Below are 18758 nucleotides of genomic sequence, written 5' to 3'. Positions count from 1 at the left end.
GTCCAGATGGGTGTAGACACGATTGAGCAGGTAGATGATGGCGTCCTCTGTTCCGAGACGAGGCTGATAAGCGAACTGAAGGGGATCCAGATGTGGTCTTACTATGGGTCGCAGCTGGTCCAGGATGAGCCTTTCCAGGGTCTTCATGATGTGGGAGGTCAGTGCCACGGGCCTGTAATCCTGGGGGCCACTGGGACGAGGCGTCTTTGGTACAGGGACGAGGCATGATGTCTTCCACATCACCGGGACCCTCTGCAGACTCAGACTCAGCATAAACAGTTTATGAACAGCAATTTCACGAAAAGACACGTCCTGAAGTTTGCTGACGACACAGTGATCGTCAGTTTTCTAGTGGGGGACGAGTCAGGCCATGGACAGGTTGTAGATGATTTTGTGAATTGGTGTGATGAGTCCTTCCTTTCACTTAATGTGTCAAAAACTAAAGACATGATTATTGATTTTAGGAAGTCCTCTTATAGCCAGAGGTGGAAAGAGTACTAAAATATTTTACTCAAGTAAAAGTACTATTACTTTGCTGAAATTTTACTCAAGTACAAGTAAAATTACCTGTCTAAAAATGTACTCAAGTAAAAGTAAAAAGTAGCTCATTTAAAATGTACTCAGAGTAAAAGTTACATAGTTACTTTTCTGTCAGCAGGAGGACAGCCGCTTCTGAGTAGTGCAAAAAAAGACAGTGGGATATAAATCTCAAAGTAGTTCTTTTTTAGTGAAAAGAAAAACTTTACAAATTAAAGTGCAGTGGCAGTTAAACTGCAAGTCTATACATGAAAATGGATAATGGTCACCAAACCAATCAACCAAACTGTCAGGTATCAGTGTTTTCAATACAAAACCACATCATTCTTTCACATGAGAATGTGTTCTAAACTGTCAAATAAGAGAACAAGTACTGAACTGAACGGCAGCTGCTTTAAAAATGTTTTTTTAATTTTTTAAACATGGCCCTGCCCTACTGTCCTATCCTAGAGTGTTACTCTCTGAACTTCCTGTTAATTTTGAGGAGCAGTTGATTTTCAGAGTTAGTAGAGTTCATCCTTGCTCACTTTGCAGTGAACAGTAGTCCAGCACAGCTAAAGAGACGCTCGAAGGCAGCTGAGGCAGGCAGGCCAGTGTTAAGTTTGAGAGAAAGTTTTTTGACGTCCCTAATAAGACATCAATGCATTACATAGCTACCGCTGGTAAATTACACCAATATACCTCGTGTTTTTTTTTATTGGACAGTAACAGGCTAGTTAACGGGAGGTTGCAAGTGCTAATTAACAAGTAACAGAAGTCAGCTGTCTTTGACTAATCTAAGGTAAGTGAGCGCTCTGTTATTCTTTTGCCTGCAGTGTGAACATATGTGGGTTAAGTAAGAAAGTAGCCGCTTCTGTCTCTAATTTAACTATTTTTTTAAATAAATTATTATTAACAAACAGGAAAAACGTAGGTAAACACATTTTCTTTTAGCAATTTACCAACCCCGTAAAAAAAAATGTAAGTTGCGTGGACAACAACGTGCCCGATTACAGCAAGTTGCTAGTACCAACCAACGTTATCTGTGTTCTTCACAGATGTCTTAACTTAATGTGATTAATTTGAACACAGCCTTTTTGCTACCATAACGGTACGAGTTGTATTTAACTTACCTCTACATGCTTGCGCAGGTTTGATGTGGAATTTTTAAAAGCTAACTCGGTCTCTCTGGGCAAACACAGCTTACACTGCATAATAAAGCTGTTGCCTTTCTTGCACTTGCAGCCAAAATGGTCCCTTAAATACGGCCAGGGGTTCACATCCGTTTCTTCGAGTTCAGGGTCAGCAGAATTCGACGGGGCTTCTTTTTTCACTGGATCCGTAACACCGATGTCAGACTCCATCTTTAACGTGACCCCAATTTATTCTACTACCCATCATTCCCTGCAGTATTTCCGAAGCGCAATGTTTTTTTTTATTTTTAATTTACTCAGTAACGGGTGTGATTGAAAACGTAGCAAACTACAATACTTTTTAAAAATATACTTAAGTAAAAGTAAAATTACAGACTTGAAAAATGTCACGGTATGGCATGGCAAACCGTGGAAGGAGTGGGGAAGGAGGACCCAGGCGCGGTGCTCTATGTATAAACAGTGTGTTTATTTACAGTGTGAAACAAAGTAACAATAACGTCACTGGATCCCGGGCAGGCCGCCTGGGGAGCAGCGCCGCCGTTACTGGACCCGGGGCTCGCCACCGGAGGGGCAGCAGTGCCGCTGCCACTGGAGCAGTGGCAGGCCCCCAGAACTGTTTTGCTGCTGCTGCCGGACCCGTGGCCGTCTGCCGGAGCTGCAACAGCGCCGCCGCTACTGGACCCGGGGCCCGCCACCGGAGGGGCAGCAGTACCGCCGCCACTGGAGCAGTGGCAGGCCCCCAGAACTGTTTTTCTGCTGTTGCCGGACCCGTGGCCGTCCGCCGGAGCTGCAATGTCGCCGCCATTGGACTCGAGGTAGGCCCCCTGAACTCTTTTGTTATGTTGATGGGCCGCCTGAGACTGTTTTGTGGCGTTTTTTCTTTTTGTTGCTCCGCTGCGGGATGCGCGGTCGGACTCTGGGACTGTGACCTTGGAGGGGTTGTTTTCTTTGGTGGTTTTTGCTTGTTTTGGTTCTGGCCCTCCGTCCTGGACCTCCCGCCGCCCGCCCTGGGTTGGTTGTGCTGTTTTGTTTTGGTTTTTGGGTCGTCAGGTGCCGACCCTTAGAGGGGGGGTACTGTCAGGGTCCTGGGACTGGGCAACCCAGGACCCCTGGGCAGTCATGGACCTGTATTATTATTATGTATTTTTGGTGTCGTTCCCCCTTCTCTGTGCGTGTACATATGTGTGTGTTTTTCTGTGCTGTGTTAGTCTGTGTCCCACTCATATGTTTAGGCGAGGTATGGGTGTGTATGTCTGCGGGTGTGCCTGGAGGATGGAGCTCGGCCACCTGCAGGCCTGAGGGGTGTGGCCCTGCGGAGGGACTGGCCACACCCGAAGTCACACACCTGCTGCTGATCAGGCCTCGTCGGGGGAGCTACTTAGGAGAGAGTTGGAGCTCCCACCGACGTGGGATCATTTGCTTGAGACTCCACGTTAGTCTAGGTTTGGTCTTAAAGTGTATGCCTGCCATTACTGAGTGTCCTGACAGCTGCCGCTATTGTTTCCCGCAGGAGGAGCGTGGAAGGCTTGGGAGAGCAGCGAGCACCGGGGGGTGCTGACACGGGAGCAGAGAGCACGAGGAAGACACGACACGGGAGTCTGGGGAATACACTGGGGTTTATTGTTACTTTCTACCACTCTGTAAATAAATTCACTGTTTGTACATTGAGCACCGCGCCTGGGTCCTCCTTCCTCACACATCCCCACGGTCTGCCAGCCAGACCGTGACAGAAAATGACTTTAAAAAGTACAAATACACAAAAAAAACTACTCAATTACAGTAACGCAAGTAAATGTAATTCGTTACTTTCCACCTCTGCTTATAGCTCATCACCCACTATCATTAAAACTGCCGATGTTGGGATCGTTGAGAGTTATAAATATCTAGGTGTGGTACTTGACCATAAACTGTGTTTTGAATCTCATGCTGATGCCACTAAAAAAGTTCAACAAAGACTGTTCTTTTTAAGGAAAATGAGATCTTTGAATGTCTCATCTGAGATGTTGTCCTTGTTTTATAGAAGTTTTATTGAATCTGTGATGTCTTTTTGTATCGCTGCCTGGTTTGGTAACCTGACGGTGAAGAATAAGAATCTGTTGGGACTTCTGGTAAAAACTGCTTGCAAAATTTCAGGGCGCTGGCAAGATGAACTTTTGGCCATTTACAATAGAAATGTGCTTAGAAAGGCTCATTCTATTATTAATTGTTTGAACCATCCACTTCACAGTGAGTTTGAGTTGTTGCCTTCCGGCTGCTGTTTTAGAGTACCTCCGAGGAGGACTAAAAGACTCCAGATCTCTTTTATCCCCACTGCATCTTGTCTCCTCAATGGCAAATAACTGTCCTAGGATTTTCTATCACTATTATTGTCATTATTATTTTATAGTATTGTTCTGTTTATTTTTATCCTGCTGCTAAACTAATTTCCCCTTGTGGGACAATAAAGAAATTGAATTGAATTGATTTGAAATTCAGACAAATGCAGACAGAAGTGAAGAAGGGACACTGGCTCTGAAATCAGTCACAAATCATGTTCTTTGCACTTCTGTCTGCCAGAAACAAACAACAATTTGGCCTAAAATATTTCAGATTGAATTCCATCAGCAAAAAACAAAAGTCCCAGTTACAATATGACTTCTCAAACAGAAAAAGACTAGTCAAGTTTTATTGTCATTCCAACCATGTGCAGTGGTACAGAACACAGTGAAAGGAGACAACGTTCTTCTAAGACCATAGTGCTACATATGAGATATAACAGACAATCAACACAGGACTACATAAAGTGTAAAAATTGGGAAAAAAAGAAAAAAAAAACTAATCAAAGACAGTGTAACGGCAGACAGAACAGAACTATACGAACACAAGACAGTGCAATAGAAATGTGCAAAAGACTGAGCATTGTGCAAAAAGTAATTTAGTATATGAATGTGTGCGTGTGCGTGTGTGGTTTTAGTGTCAGGGTTACAATTAGGTTACGTTAGGTTCAGGGTAAGGGTTAGGCATTCATTTCTGATGGTTAGGGCAAGCAGCTAGGGAAAGCATTATGTCAATGAATGTCCTCACTAACAAAGCTGAACGAGAATGTGTGTGTGTCAGTGTGTGTGTTCAGGAGTCTGACAGCCTGGGGGAAGAAACTCTTTCGCTCTGATACCTCTTGCCAGAAGACAGCAGTATGAAGAGTGTGTGTGACGGGTGCGTGGGGTCCTCTGACAATGCAGGGGGCTTTGGTAACCCAGGTATCCAAACTGTCGTACCCCAAGAGAGCAGAATTGAAGCATACACCAAGATCTTCTATAGACAGCTCAGTAGTTCCTGACACGTCATGCAAATAATATAGCCACAAAATACAAAGTCCTACAGCTGAACTGATGTGACTGAAGAATGACGTAAATGGAAGAAAACACAATGCTGGAATTCTTTTTGTTTGAAACTCAGTGATGCAGAAAAATATGTGGACACCACCTTTGAATGCTAGTTAGGAGTTGATACAGAGTTATTTAAGATATGAGGAACAGCAGGTGAGTGATGCTTTCTTTTTCAAACCACACCTAGAGCAGAAATGTCACAGACAACATGATGAGAGTTAATTTAAAAGAATAAATAGAATCAGATGTACATACATATATATGCAACTATTTGAAATATAGCACATTTATAGTTGATAAAAAATAATCTGGATTACAAAAACTATAAAACACATTTGATCTGTATACACAAAACTTGGACTTAATTTTAATACTTTGGTTACATAATTAAAGAATCAGATCCTTCTTGAAACATGACATCATCCATATGTTTGCTTGTTTACCTTAGCTTCAAAATTCCCACACAGCAAAGTGGTTCTGGCCTTGATCTGCCTTAGAACCATCATACGCTCCATAAAGAATCTGCAAATGAGTCGAGGTCACAGATGGCAGGGTAGAGCTGTTTAAGACTGAATTGGGTATTGGGAAACCAAACAACATGAGAATAGGTACAAAAAGCAATTTTAGTGACTTTGAATGTGACATAGTAGTGAGTGCTAGATGGGCTGGTCTGATCATTTCAGAAAGTGATGATTCAAATCAATTAAATTCCAATTTATTTATATAGCACTAAATCACAACTAAAGCACAGAGAGGGAGAGAGAGGAACAGAGAGGGAACAAGTGCAGGTGAGACACACATGTTAGTCAAATGGTTGTTTGCCAAAACTCATCAGAACATGTATCCAGTGCCTATTATAACTTTTTAGATACCATTTGTTACTTTTAAAATTTTATATTTATTAAGTTCTGCAGGCTTGTTTGCACAACAAGGCTAAATAATTATATAAACTTTTCTGAATCTCAATATTGTACTTTGGTAGAATTAAAAAATAAGTGTAGTGCAGGTCTATGATGATTTTTAGTGCTACTATCATCTAGTTCTGATTGTGGTTCTGTCTTGGTTAAATCCTCAGTAGTCCTGATTTTGAACTGTTGTAGTCCTGTTTTAATTCTGGATCAGTTCTGGGTCTGGTTGAACTGGGGTTTAGTCCCTGTGTCTTGATACAGCCCTGACTTTGTTCTGCCTCGCTGCTTAATTAAAAAACTAGTTTAAGGTGTCCTGCACATGTGATATATATTTTCCCTATATGAAGTCATTCTTTTTTGAACAAAACTGAAAACACAGCCTATGCATACTACCCTTTAGGGCTAAGCCCTGGGTGTGTAAAATGTCTGGCTCCGCCTCTGTTGTAAACAATATCTCTCTGAGCCCATTGAAATCTGTGGGAGAGCAACAAGAAAATCAGGAAACTGAAAAACACCTTTGCTGAAAGGATCTGATGATTGAAGGTGTGTCTTCCCTCTTACGGACACACCTTCAATCATCAGATCCTTCTAGTGGCCAATGAGCAAAATGTTCAAAGTAGGGCGGATCTATAGTCTGTTTCTATTTAAGAGTCTGTGTTCTCTTGTGTAATTTTTTTGGATTGACAAACGGAGACAAAATATGAGATACAGGTGAGCTGAGTTCTATTTTTTACTATATTTTGGCATTCAAACTGTAACATGCTATAAATCACATAAGAAAACAACAGTTAAGTGTTCAGTTTGAGTTAACATATTATTTAAAAATAATGAGCAATGATTATGTTGGGTTCTGAAGAATCTTTGAGCATATATCTCAAAAATTGTGTGCTATAGTTTCACACTGTTCTTAATAAAGAAAAGTCTCTCTCAATACATCTCAACATGTTGTGGCTAATTGCATGTCTGGCTGCATTCCTCCAATCTGAGCTGTCACAGGGTTAGGTCTCAGGGTTTTTTTTAATTTATTTGAAACTTTGTTAGCTTATTTATGATTTATCACCACCTACTGATAACATGGGAGCAACATCTTCCCATCGAGTAACTGCAAAATATGCAAGGGCCAGGCTGCTTGCAGCTCTAGTTATGAAGAGCTTTCTGTTTGGTTTCATTGTTGTTCTAATGCTCTGAGTTTTAGGCTGAGATTCAGATTCGTGTATGAAAAACAACCTTTACATACAGCGGCTTGCAAAAGTATTCGGCCCCCTTGAACTTTCCCACATTTGGTCACATTACAGCCACAAACATGAATCAATTTTATTGGAATTCCAGGTGAAAGACCAACACAAAGTGGTGCACACGTGAGAAGTAGAGATGGCACGATGCCACTTTTTATGTCCGATACCGATATCATAAATTTGGATATCTGCCGATACCGATATGAATCCGATATAGTGTTTTTTAATCAACAAAACTGTTTTTTAAATATCTTGCTGCATTTTGTATAAGTTCATACTCAAGTTTAAATAAACAACAACACTAAAGCTATTCTGTTATACCTGTGTGTAAAAAGTACACTGCGCCCAAAATATTTCATAGTTCAGCAACACTGATCAATCTAATAAACTTAAACCTGCTCCATCCTCCCTATTCTGGTGTTTTAAAGAGTACTTAGCAGAAATATTAAACAACCTAACGAATAGGGCTCTAAAACTCCCAGCAAAAATAAAATAAAAAATAGGGAACCACCCCTCACGCTCCACCTCATGATGCTTAATCGACGTAATCAACTTTAATTTGATGCAGTGTGAAAAAAAAAAGCACAGAAATCAATTATTTTTCAAGAATAATTAAATAGATTCAACATCTTTCTTCTACAGAACTGCACAGATGGTACCTTCCCAAAGGAAAAGTACTATAGCTTACTAGGGTATATTAGACTTAACAGTTACTATATACAGTAATGGACTTCTATACATTTTACATCAAATTAAAACTTTGGGTGTCAGATAATTATTTATTAAAAGCTCGACATTTTAAATGAGAATAAGAAAGAAAAGTATGTCTTTGTGCCCCCTTTTCCCTGTTAATGCCCTATCGGCCCCCCTGGCTAAACTTTGCTAGATCCGCCCCTGCACAGTTACCAGCGTCAGCTGCGTAGAAAAAGATCCTCGAGTAGAAAGTAATATTAAATAAATTCTAACAACAGCTGATCAAGCTTAAACGTGCTGCTGTTGTTCAGCCGCTGGTTTCCTCTTTCTGGTGCAAAGTGGGCCAAAAACAATGAAGAGAGACGATCAGCTGATCATTGATCAGTTTCATGATTGAAGTAGCAGCAGGAGAGAGAGGGAGAGAGGCAGTCGCTCCATATATCGGTTGTTAAGCTTAACGCTGGAATGCTTTACAAACATTCAGAGATGAACTTGCACACTTGCTTTACTTCTCTCTGGGAAAACTTCCTCGGAGATGAAATGCTGGTTTGGTAGCGAGGCTACAAATACACACAGCCGCTCTATCACGTGACCACACTGCTCCAACGTGCTACGGTTATGAGCCAAGTTACGCCGTGTCGCAAGTTTTGTGAGGTGCTTTTTTGATATTTAATGGATCGGATTACATTTTTTATTTCTCTCCAATATCCGATCCAGTAATTTAGGTCAGTATCAGACCGATACCGATACGTGATATCGGATTGGTCCATCTCTAGTGAGAAGTGGAGCGAAAATCATACATGATTCCAAACATTTTTTACAAATAAATAACTGCAAAGTGGGGTGTGCATAATTATTCAGCCCCCTGAGTCAATACTTTGTAGAACCACCTTTTGCTGCAGTTCCAGCTGCCAGTCTTTTAGGGTCTGTCTCTACCAGCTTTGCACATCTAGAAACTGAAATGCTTGCCCATTCTTCTTTGCAAAACAGCATCTCCTCATTTGCATCTCAAATGAGGAGATGCAAGTGGCGGAGGGCTTTCACTTCGGTGGCCTCAGAATCTCATCTCTGCTTTTCGCGGACGATGTGGTTCTGTTGGCTTCATCGGGTGAGGGCCTCCAGCTCGCACTGGAACGGTTTCGCAGCCGAGTGTGAAGCAGCGGGAATGAGGATCAGCACCTCCAAATCTGAGGCCATGGTTCTCAGCCAGAAAAGGGTGGAGTGCTCACTCCGGGTCGGGGATGAGTTCCTGCCCCAAGTGGAGGAGTTTAAGTATCACTACCCACGAGCTGTGGGTAGTGACCGAAAGAACGAGATCGCGGATACAAGCGGCAGAAATGAGCTTCCTCCGAAGGGTGGCTGGCCTCTCCCTCAGAGATAGGGTGAGAAGTTCAGCCATCCGGGAGGGGCTCAGAGTAGAGCCGCTGCTGCTCCACATCGAAAGGAGCCAGCTGAGGTGGTTCGGGTATCTGACAAGGATGCCCCCTGGGCGCCTCCTGGGTGAGGTGTTCCGGGCACCAGGAGGAGGCCCCAGGGCAGACCCAGGACACACTGGAGAGATTGTATCTCTTGGCTGGCCTGGGAACGCCTTGGTATTCCCCCGGATAAGCTGGAAGAGGTGGCTGGGGAGAGGGAGGGCTGGGCTTCTCTGCTTAGGCTGCTGCCCCCGCGACCCGGCCTCGGATAAAGCAGAAGAAGATGGATGGATGGATGCAGGGTGAAGTACAAACAGGGTAATTGGAGTTCAAACTGAAATATTAGCAGTCTTGGTGGTTGGCTGCAGGGCCAACGGCAGCGACGGAGCAGTCCTTGGGTGTCTTAGCAGGATCAGATGGGGTGTGCAGAGCTCCTTTTGGATCGGCTGGGGCTGCGCAGGGCAAACAGCAGGCTCCACTTGTGACTAAGGCTTATGTTGAAACTTGGCCACCCTTCTTCTGTAACAATAATGTGCGTGGACTTCTGACAGGTGGGCACAAGTTACCAGACAGAAAAGTCATGCAGAACAAATGTTTAACATCAGAGTCACTTTTACGGCAGAACAAAGACATTTGCGGCAATTACGTTAATACACGCGTGCGCTGCATCCGCTGAAAGGCTGCAGCTGTGTGTAAGTCAACAGCAGCAATAAAGAAGTTGCTGAAAAGTGCAAACATGTGGTTGGGCTGTCGTGCATCATTTACAGAGGTGCTGAAACCCAGGATCAGGATTCAAAATCGAATTGGGGGAATTGAAACGTGACCTTGTCCATCAGAATTCAATCAGTGTAGAAATTAATGACAATACCCAGCCCTAGCCACAGACCCCGGACCATGACAATTATAACTGTTCTGTTAAGGTCAGTGTTCATGTCTCCACCTTAAGAAAGAGACTAGGCAAAAATGGCCTGCATGTCAGGGTTCCAAGAAAAACCCCACTTCTGAGCAAAAAGAACATAAAGGCTCACCTCAGCTTTACCAGAAAACATCTCTATGATCCCCAAGAGAGTTTGGGGACAATACTCTATGGGCTGACAACACAAAAGTTGAACCTTTTGAATGGTCTGTGTCCCATTACAGCTGGTATAAAACTACCACAGCATTTCAGAAAAGGAAAATCATACCAACTGTAATACATGGTGCTGGCTCATGAAAGACTTGCTGTGGTAAATGAAACTGAAAAACCTACAAAAAAGTAGGAAACCAGGAAGGGAGCAAACACTTTTTCACATCACTGTATCCAGAAAAACAGAATACAGATAATGAATCTCAGCAGTATATTTCAGCAAAAGAATTACATTGGGTTTATACTTTTGTCTTTGTCTCTTTGTCTTGCAGGAATAAAAATGACCGATTTCCAGATGATGAAGGAACACTTTCATCAGCTCACTACAATGGCAAAAACAATCATTTAGATTCAAATAGTCATAAGGGGGAGGAGATTGGATGTATTAAAAAGAACATTAATTTTCGGCTTACTGAACCCTTTTTCTCAAACCCACAAGATTTAGTAATGATTCGTAGTCTATGCATTACTTATGAAGGAAAAGAAATACTTTGTGAGTGCTATGAGATTAAACCAGGAAAATACACGGTAGCTATAATTAATTATCTTGCACATAATAACACAAACAAGTTCATATACTTGAAATGGGGTATTTGGATTATATCTATTTACCTAAAAAATCTATATGCACGTATATTTGGAATTGAAATAGGAGACTATGAACTCCATGATATTAAGAAATTCCTTAAAAGTGCATACAAGAAAGAGCACTACGCAGAAATAAAAGCCCAGATTTCAAATAGAAAGCAATGTGCTAGACTTATGATAAACATGTTTCTTGGCAAATATGATCTTTTTAATGCAAAGGTCAGTGTTAAAGAAAACATGTCTTCTGAGGCTTTTTCCATTCTATATTCCGTTGCAAGTGTCATATGTGAATCTGCTCGCAATTTCCAAAATTTCCCTTTGACTCTCATGATTTTAGATATGATTGGAATTGAAGATACTGTTAAAACTCAGGAAGGCCTATTTTTTTTATTTGAAAAACATCCAATGGCACATGGAGGAAGCTGGAATAATACACAGGAACGAGGATTTGTTACATTGACAGATACATTTGAAGAACGAGAGGATGAAATAATTAGTATTTGGAGAAATAACAGGGGGGATGAGGAAGTTATAAAAAGAATGGAAGAAATAGCAAGAAAACAATTTAAATAAATATTTTAAGATGATTCTAAATCATCTTTTTAAGATAATTACATCCATTCATCCATCCATCTTCTTCTCCTTATCCAGGGCTATGTCACAGGACTGAAGTCCAAGTAATTGTCTTGGACTTAAAGACAGGATTATATTGAGGCACAAATCTGGAGAAGGGTACAGAAAGATTTCTGCAGCATTGAAGGTCCCAAAGAGCACAGTGGCCGCCATCATCTGCTATGGAAAAAGTTTAGGACCATCAGGATCTTTCCTAGAGCTGGCTGCTCACGCAATCTAAGTGATTAGTTAGAAGAGCCTTTGTCAGGGAGGTGGCTCAGCCTTTAGCCTCACCAGCCCAGTCAATTCAGTCACCTGCTGCTCAGTCTCCTGTTCTCCAGTCGCCTGTAGCACAGTCATCCGTCCTCCCGCCGCCTGTGGTCCAGTCTCCTCCTGTCCAGTCTCCTCTAGTCCAGTCAGTCCAGTCTTTAGTCCAGTCTGTCGCCCAGTCTCCTGTGCTCCATTCAGTCCAGTCTGTAGTCAAGTCTTCTCCTCTCCAGTCTCCTGTAGTCCAGTTTCTCCCCCAGTCACTCATTCATCCTCCTGTTCAGTTCCCTGACCTGCAGCCACAGCACCCAGAGCTGGCTGTGAGCTGGCCCGGCCGCTCCTCAGCCAGGGGTCTCCACACCCGCTGGCCTGGCCCGCTGGCCCCAGCCAGGGGTCTCTGCACCCGCTGGCCTGGCCGCTCCTCAGCCAGGGGCCTCCCCACCCGCTGGCCTGGCCCGCTGGCCCCAGCCAGGGGTCTCTGCACCCGCTGGCCTGGCCGCTCCTCAGCCAGGGGCCTCCCCACCCGCTGGCCTGGCCCGCTGGCCCCAGCCAGGGGTCTCTGCACCCGCTGGCCTGGCCGCTCCTCAGCCAGGGGCCTCCCCACCCGCTGGCCCGGCCCGCTGGCCCCAGCCAGGGGTCTCTGCACCCGCTGGCCCGGCCGCTCCTCAGCCAGGGGCCTCCCCACCCTTGGATGAGGAGCGGAAGAGCTCACAGCCAGCTCTGGGTGCTGTGGCTGCAGGTCAGGGAACTGAACAGGAGGATGAATGAGTGACTGGGGGAGAAACTGGACTACAGGAGACTGGAGAGGAGAAGACTTGACTACAGACTGGACTGAATGGAGCACAGGAGACTGGGCGACAGACTGGACTAAAGACTGGACTGACTGGAATAGAGGAGACTGGACAGGAGGAGACTGGACCACAGGCGGCGGGAGGACGGATGACTGTGCTACAGGCGACTGGAGAACAGGAGACTGAGCAGCAGGTGACTGAATTGACTGGGCTGGTGAGGCTAAAGGCTGAGCCACCTCCCTGACAAAGGCTCTTCTAACTAATCACTTAGATTGCGTGAGCAGCCAGCTCTAGGAAAGATCCTGATGGTCCTAAACTTTTTCCATAGCAGATGATGGCGGCCACTGTGCTCTTTGGGACCTTCAATGCTGCAGAAAAGCACAAGTCCTGCTTTTGGGTCCCCTCTTCTCTTCCCCTCTTCATTTGCACAGCAACCCCTGACAGACATGCACGCAACTATTTGAGCTGTCTTCCTTCTCTCACCCCAACCGGTCGCAGCAGATGGCCGCCCCTCCCTGAGCCTGGTTCTGCTGGAGGTTTCTTCCTGTTAAAAGGGAGTTTTTCCTTCCCACTGTCGCCAAAGTGCTGCTCATAGGGGGTCATATGATTGTTGGGTTTTTCTCTGTAGTATTGCAGGGTCTTTACCTTGCAATAATACAGAGCACCTTGAGATGATTGTTGTGATTTGGCTCTAAATAAATATAATTGTATTGAATATAAATAACATTGAATTGCATTTGTCTTATTTCTATCTCACCATTATCACTTGTCTACAGCTATGCTTTTGCATTTAAAAAAAATGCTGGGTCCTGGCCAACTTGTTTTGTGGGTGTGACTTTTATCCATGTATTATTATTATTATTATTATTATTATTATTATTATTATTATTATTTTGTTAATTAGACATATCATACAGGAATGTATGCATTCATTTACACAGAATAGTCAAAGAAGGAGAGCTTACTAAAAACAAAAAGAAAAGTAACCATCACACTAGAACTTCACTAAAACCTCTAAAGTAAATCATATTAAATGGAAAAATGAAACTTTTATAGCTTTTTCAAATTTCTTACATTAGAAATACTGTCTAAATGTTTATACACACACACACACACACACACACACACACACACACACACACACACACACACACACACAGTTTTCTTCCTTTCTCATTTTCTCTCTCTGTCTGTTTTCCTTCCTATAATAATAATAATAATAATAATACATTTTATTTAAAAATAGCGCCTTTCAAAGCACCCAAGGACACTGTACAACAAATAAAAACACAAAAACTGGAAATATACACATTAATAAGAATAACATATAAAAGTTAAGAGCATACAGAGGTTTAAACATAAGCAATTTTAAACAGATGAGTTTTGAGGGTGGACTTAAAAAGAGGGAATGAACTAATATTTCTGAGGTCCGGGGGTAGGGAATACCAAAGTTGAGGGGCAGAGCAACTAAAGCCCCGCCCCCTGGTGTAATCAGACAGGAAGGAACAGAGAGAGAAAGAGAAGATGAAGATCTGAGGCACTGGGATGGGAAGTTCATCTGTACTAAATCAGAGAGGTATGGTGGAGTGAGAGAATGAATAGCCTTAAATGTATAGAGGATTATTTTAAAATGGATGCGAATTCTAACCGGGAGCCAGTGTAGCTGCTTCAGGATTGGGGAGATGTGGTGGGTAGAGGAAGTCCTAGTAATAATACAGGCAGCAGAGTTCTGGACACGTTGGAGCTTGTTAATGGATTTTTGTGTAAGGCCAAATAATAGTGAATTACAGTAATCAATTCGAGAGATAACAAGATTATGGACGAGAACGGCAGTGGCATGAGGAGTGAGGAAGGGGTGGAGGCGATTGATGTTACGGAGTTGGAAATATGCTGCACGTGTGACATTATTGATATGTGAATTAAAGGATAATGTGCTATCAAGAATGACACCCAAGCTATCAACAGCTCTCGACAGTACTACGGTTACACTAACCGACAGGTGTTGAAACAATAATGAAACAAAAATTCTTTGTTGGTGAGGTGCAGCAGGCCATGCAAGCAACAACAGCCTGGTTCCTTCATTTAGATCCTGAGGAGGGAGAATACCCACGTTATGTCAAATCAATTATGTATGGCTCCCTTGTCAAATGATTTATGACTTAGGAAGTAATAAAATAAGTAATAAAAGTTATTGGCTGAGGACTTCTGGTGACGCCATGTTGGACTAAGCAGCAAAACGACGAAGCCCAGCCACACAAGGCAAGAAATAAGTGACAATCAAAGTTAGCAGGCAACCAAATAACCAGCTAAATAGAAAACCTATACAAGATGACTACAAACAAAAAACAAAGAACGCTGAACAATGATAGCTGGAAGGAAAAAGAAGATAAGCAGAGGCCTCCCAGCCCAGCTAGCTTAAACACCGCTAACAATAGCCAAGAACAACCAGACCTAATGCTACTAGAAGAACTGAAAAAGCTACGTAAAGAGAATCAAGAGGGACACAATCACACAAAGGTGACGCTCGAAAGACTGGAGCAAGCGTCAGATGACAACATCATGAAAGCACGTGCACGACCGAGCGACAATTCCACGTTTGAAAAATCGAATGACCGTGGGGCCGGCAACGCAGACATAGTGTGTTTCAGATGCGGACTAAAGGGACACAAAGCCAGGACGTGTCAGCGCAAGCAGTGGTGTAGCGAGTTTAAAAGCACCACCCATCGGGACTCAACATGCAGACAGAAACGGCGGCAAGACAACGCACGGAAAGTTTCCGAGGAGTCGGGTAGCAAAGACTACGCATTCCGGGTAAGCAGCGAGGATGCAGCGTTCCAGTCAGAGCATGGCATCAACAAAAAGGGTCTGATGGTGGACACAGGGGCAACTTCGCATATTGTTACAGATATAACGAAGTTCAGGAGATTCGACGACAGTTTCCAGCCCAAGTCACACTACGTAGAGTTGGCTGACGGCACTAAGTGCCACAAAACAACCTTGAGACAGGCACTGTACATCCCATCGTATCCACAAGACATCTTCTCTGTGAAAGCAGCTACCTCAAATGGGGCAACTATGATCTTCAAGCGAGGAAAAGACACCCTGCGACACAAAGACGGTACAAGGTTCCCAATATATGAGTACAACAGACTGTACTACCTGCAAACAGTAAACACTGAAGGTAAAGACCAGTGTAAGGGTTGCTATGACATGCAAACATGGCATGAAATTCTTGGTCACTGTAATTATGATGACATTCAGAGATTACAGGGTGTTGTTGATGGTATGGAAATCAAAGGGAAAACAGACAAATCTGTCGTACATTGTGAAGTGTGCACACAGGGAAAGTTTGTTCAAACTAGAAACAGGGACCCTGATGCACGAGCCAAAACCGCCTTAGAGCTGGTACACACAGACCTAGCTGGTCCAGTAGACCCAGAGTCCAGAGATGGATGTAGATTTGCACTATCATTCACTGATGACTATTCCAGTGCACTGTTTGTGTATTTTCTGAAAAATAAGAGTGACACAGCAAAAGCAACACAGAAGTTTCTGGCTGATACAGCCCCGTATGGGCAAGTTAAATGTATCAGGTCTGACAATGGAACAGAGTTTATGGGAAATGAGTATCAGGCACTCCTTAGCGAAAATGGAATCAGGCATGAGACCTCAGCACCATACTCACCACACCAAAATGGTACTGCAGAACGCAATTGGCGCACTCTTTTTGATATGGCCAGGTGTATGTTAATAGAGAAACAGTTACCTAAAGAGTTGTGGACGTACGCAGTGCAAACAGCAGCTGTAGTGAGGAATAGATGTTTTAACAGACGCACAGAACAGACACCATATTTAATGCTGACAGGAAGAAGGCCAAACCTTTCCAGGATGCAGACAATTGGGTCAGTGTGTTATGCCTACAGGCAGAACAAGAGAAAACTAGACTCAAGGTGTGAGAAAGGAATTTTTGTTGGCTATGACAAGAACAGTCCAGCTTATATGGTCTACTACCCAGACAGTGGGAAAGTACAGAAGCATAGACTGGTGAAGTTTGAGACTAAAACAAGAGTAGAGAGACAAACACAGACTGACAAGGTGCCAGATGATGAGGGTGACTTTGAGACACCAAACAGGTTTACCAAGACCAGAGAACAGACTGATGTGAGTACAGAACACACAGATACTCAGGAACAGATCCCAGTAAGCATGTCTGAGATGAGCAGCCAGTCACAGGAGAATGAACTCGACTGCGAGGCTGCAAGGTATCCTTCCAGAGTGAGAAAGAGGCCTGGGTATTTAAGTGAATATGTTACTGATAAGGAGGATTGTGATCAAGTACTCACAAACATGGATTATTGTTACAGAGCAATGTGTAACATTCCCCAAACATTCAAGGAAGCAATAACTTCATCTAACTCAGAGAAATGGGTCAGTGCAATGGATGAAGAGATGCAATCACTAAGTGAAAATGACACATTTACCTTAACCACTTTGCCTGAGGGTAAGAAGACAGTGGGGGGTAGATGGGTGTACGCAGTCAAAAACAATGTTGATGGATCTGAGAAGTACAAGGCACGTTATGTTGCTAAAGGATATAGTCAGAGGATAGGTGTGGATTATGAAGAAACATTTTCCCCTACTGCTAACCTGACTAGTATCAGAGTGTTGATGCAAAAGGCAGCACAAGAAAACATGCTTTTACATCAGATGGATGTTAAAGCTGCCTATCTTCATGCACCAATAGATTGTGAGGTATTCATGGAACAACCTGAGGGCTATGAGGTAAAGTCCGACACAAATGAAAAACTGGTGTGCAAGTTGAAAAAGTCGCTATATGGGCTAAAACAATCAGGCCGAAATTGGAACAAGTTGTTGCATGAATATCTGAGTGAGAACAACTTTGTGCAGAACCCCACTGACCATTGTGTTTACACAAAAATGACAGAAAACAAGAAGGTGATTCTGATAGTATGGGTGGATGACCTGATCATTGCTGCTAGTGATGAAAGTGAACTGACTGTTGTGAAGAAAATGCTTGCAGCAAAATTCAAAATGAAGGATTTGGGTAAACAGACATTTCATTGGTATAGATGTTGACCAGAGTGATAACTGTGTAAAAATGTCACAAAAACAATATGTGGAAAAAATACTTGAAAGATTCAACATGCAGGATTGTAAAGAAAGACAGACACCTTGTGAGCAAAAACTGAACTATGCTGATGATGCAGAAAAGATGAGTGATGTCAAAAGGTACAGAGAGGCAGTTGGTAGTCTGATCTATTTGGCTACATGCACAAGACCAGACTTGAGTTTTATAGTCAGTAAACTTTCACAGTACTTTACTGAGCCAACTGAAGACCAATGGACTACAGTAAAACATGTACTGAGGTATCTGAAAGGGACAACCGAGAAAGTAACTGTGTTACAGGAAATGTGACAACAAAGAACTGAGGTTGTGGGCATACAGCGATGCTGATTGGGCAGCTGATGTGACAGACAGACGGAGTACAACTGGTTATTGCATAAGCTTGTCTGTAGATGGTCCTTTAATCTCATGGAAAACTAAAAGACAACCTACTGTTGCATTATCTACTGTGAAGCGGAGTACATGGCTTTAGCTGCAACCCTACAAGAAGTTTTGTACCTAATGCAACTGTTACAAGGTATCGATGAACAAAAATATGCACCGCCAAAAGTTCATGAAGATAATCAGGGTGCAATTGCGTTGGCGAAGAATCCTGTGATGAGACAGAGATGTAAACATGTTGACATAAAGTACCACTTTGTGAGGTCAACTGTGAGTGCAGGAAAAATAACTCTGGATTATTGTTCAACAGAAGAGATGGTTGCAGATGTAATGACAAAACCTGCAACAAAAGTTAAGTTGTTCAAGTTTGAGAAGTTTATGTTTGGACATTAACATGGTATACGAACATGTATACAGTACTGAGGAAGAAACCTTTTGTTTGTTGTTTGTTTGTTTGTTTGTTTGGGGGTGGGGGTGTTGACATAAGAAGAGAAAATACTCTCAATTATGGAGACAGTCAAATGGTTCATTTATGTTTGATGTGTGGTTTACATTTGTGTG

General features: G+C 43.0%; 1 long non-coding RNA gene across 1 annotated transcript in view; it reads right to left on the bottom strand.

The window, feature by feature from the left end:
• LOC143421551 (uncharacterized) overlaps nt 1-18758 on the bottom strand; it is a 41691-nt gene that overhangs the window by 8298 nt on the left and 14635 nt on the right. The gene's annotated exons all lie outside the window — the stretch shown is intronic.

Source organism: Maylandia zebra, linkage group LG12 (assembly GCF_041146795.1).
Source record: "Maylandia zebra isolate NMK-2024a linkage group LG12, Mzebra_GT3a, whole genome shotgun sequence".
NCBI classification, from domain to species: Eukaryota; Metazoa; Chordata; class Actinopteri; order Cichliformes; family Cichlidae; genus Maylandia; species Maylandia zebra.
Note: the sequence above shows the minus strand (reverse complement) of the source record. Positions and strands in the feature narration are given on the sequence as shown.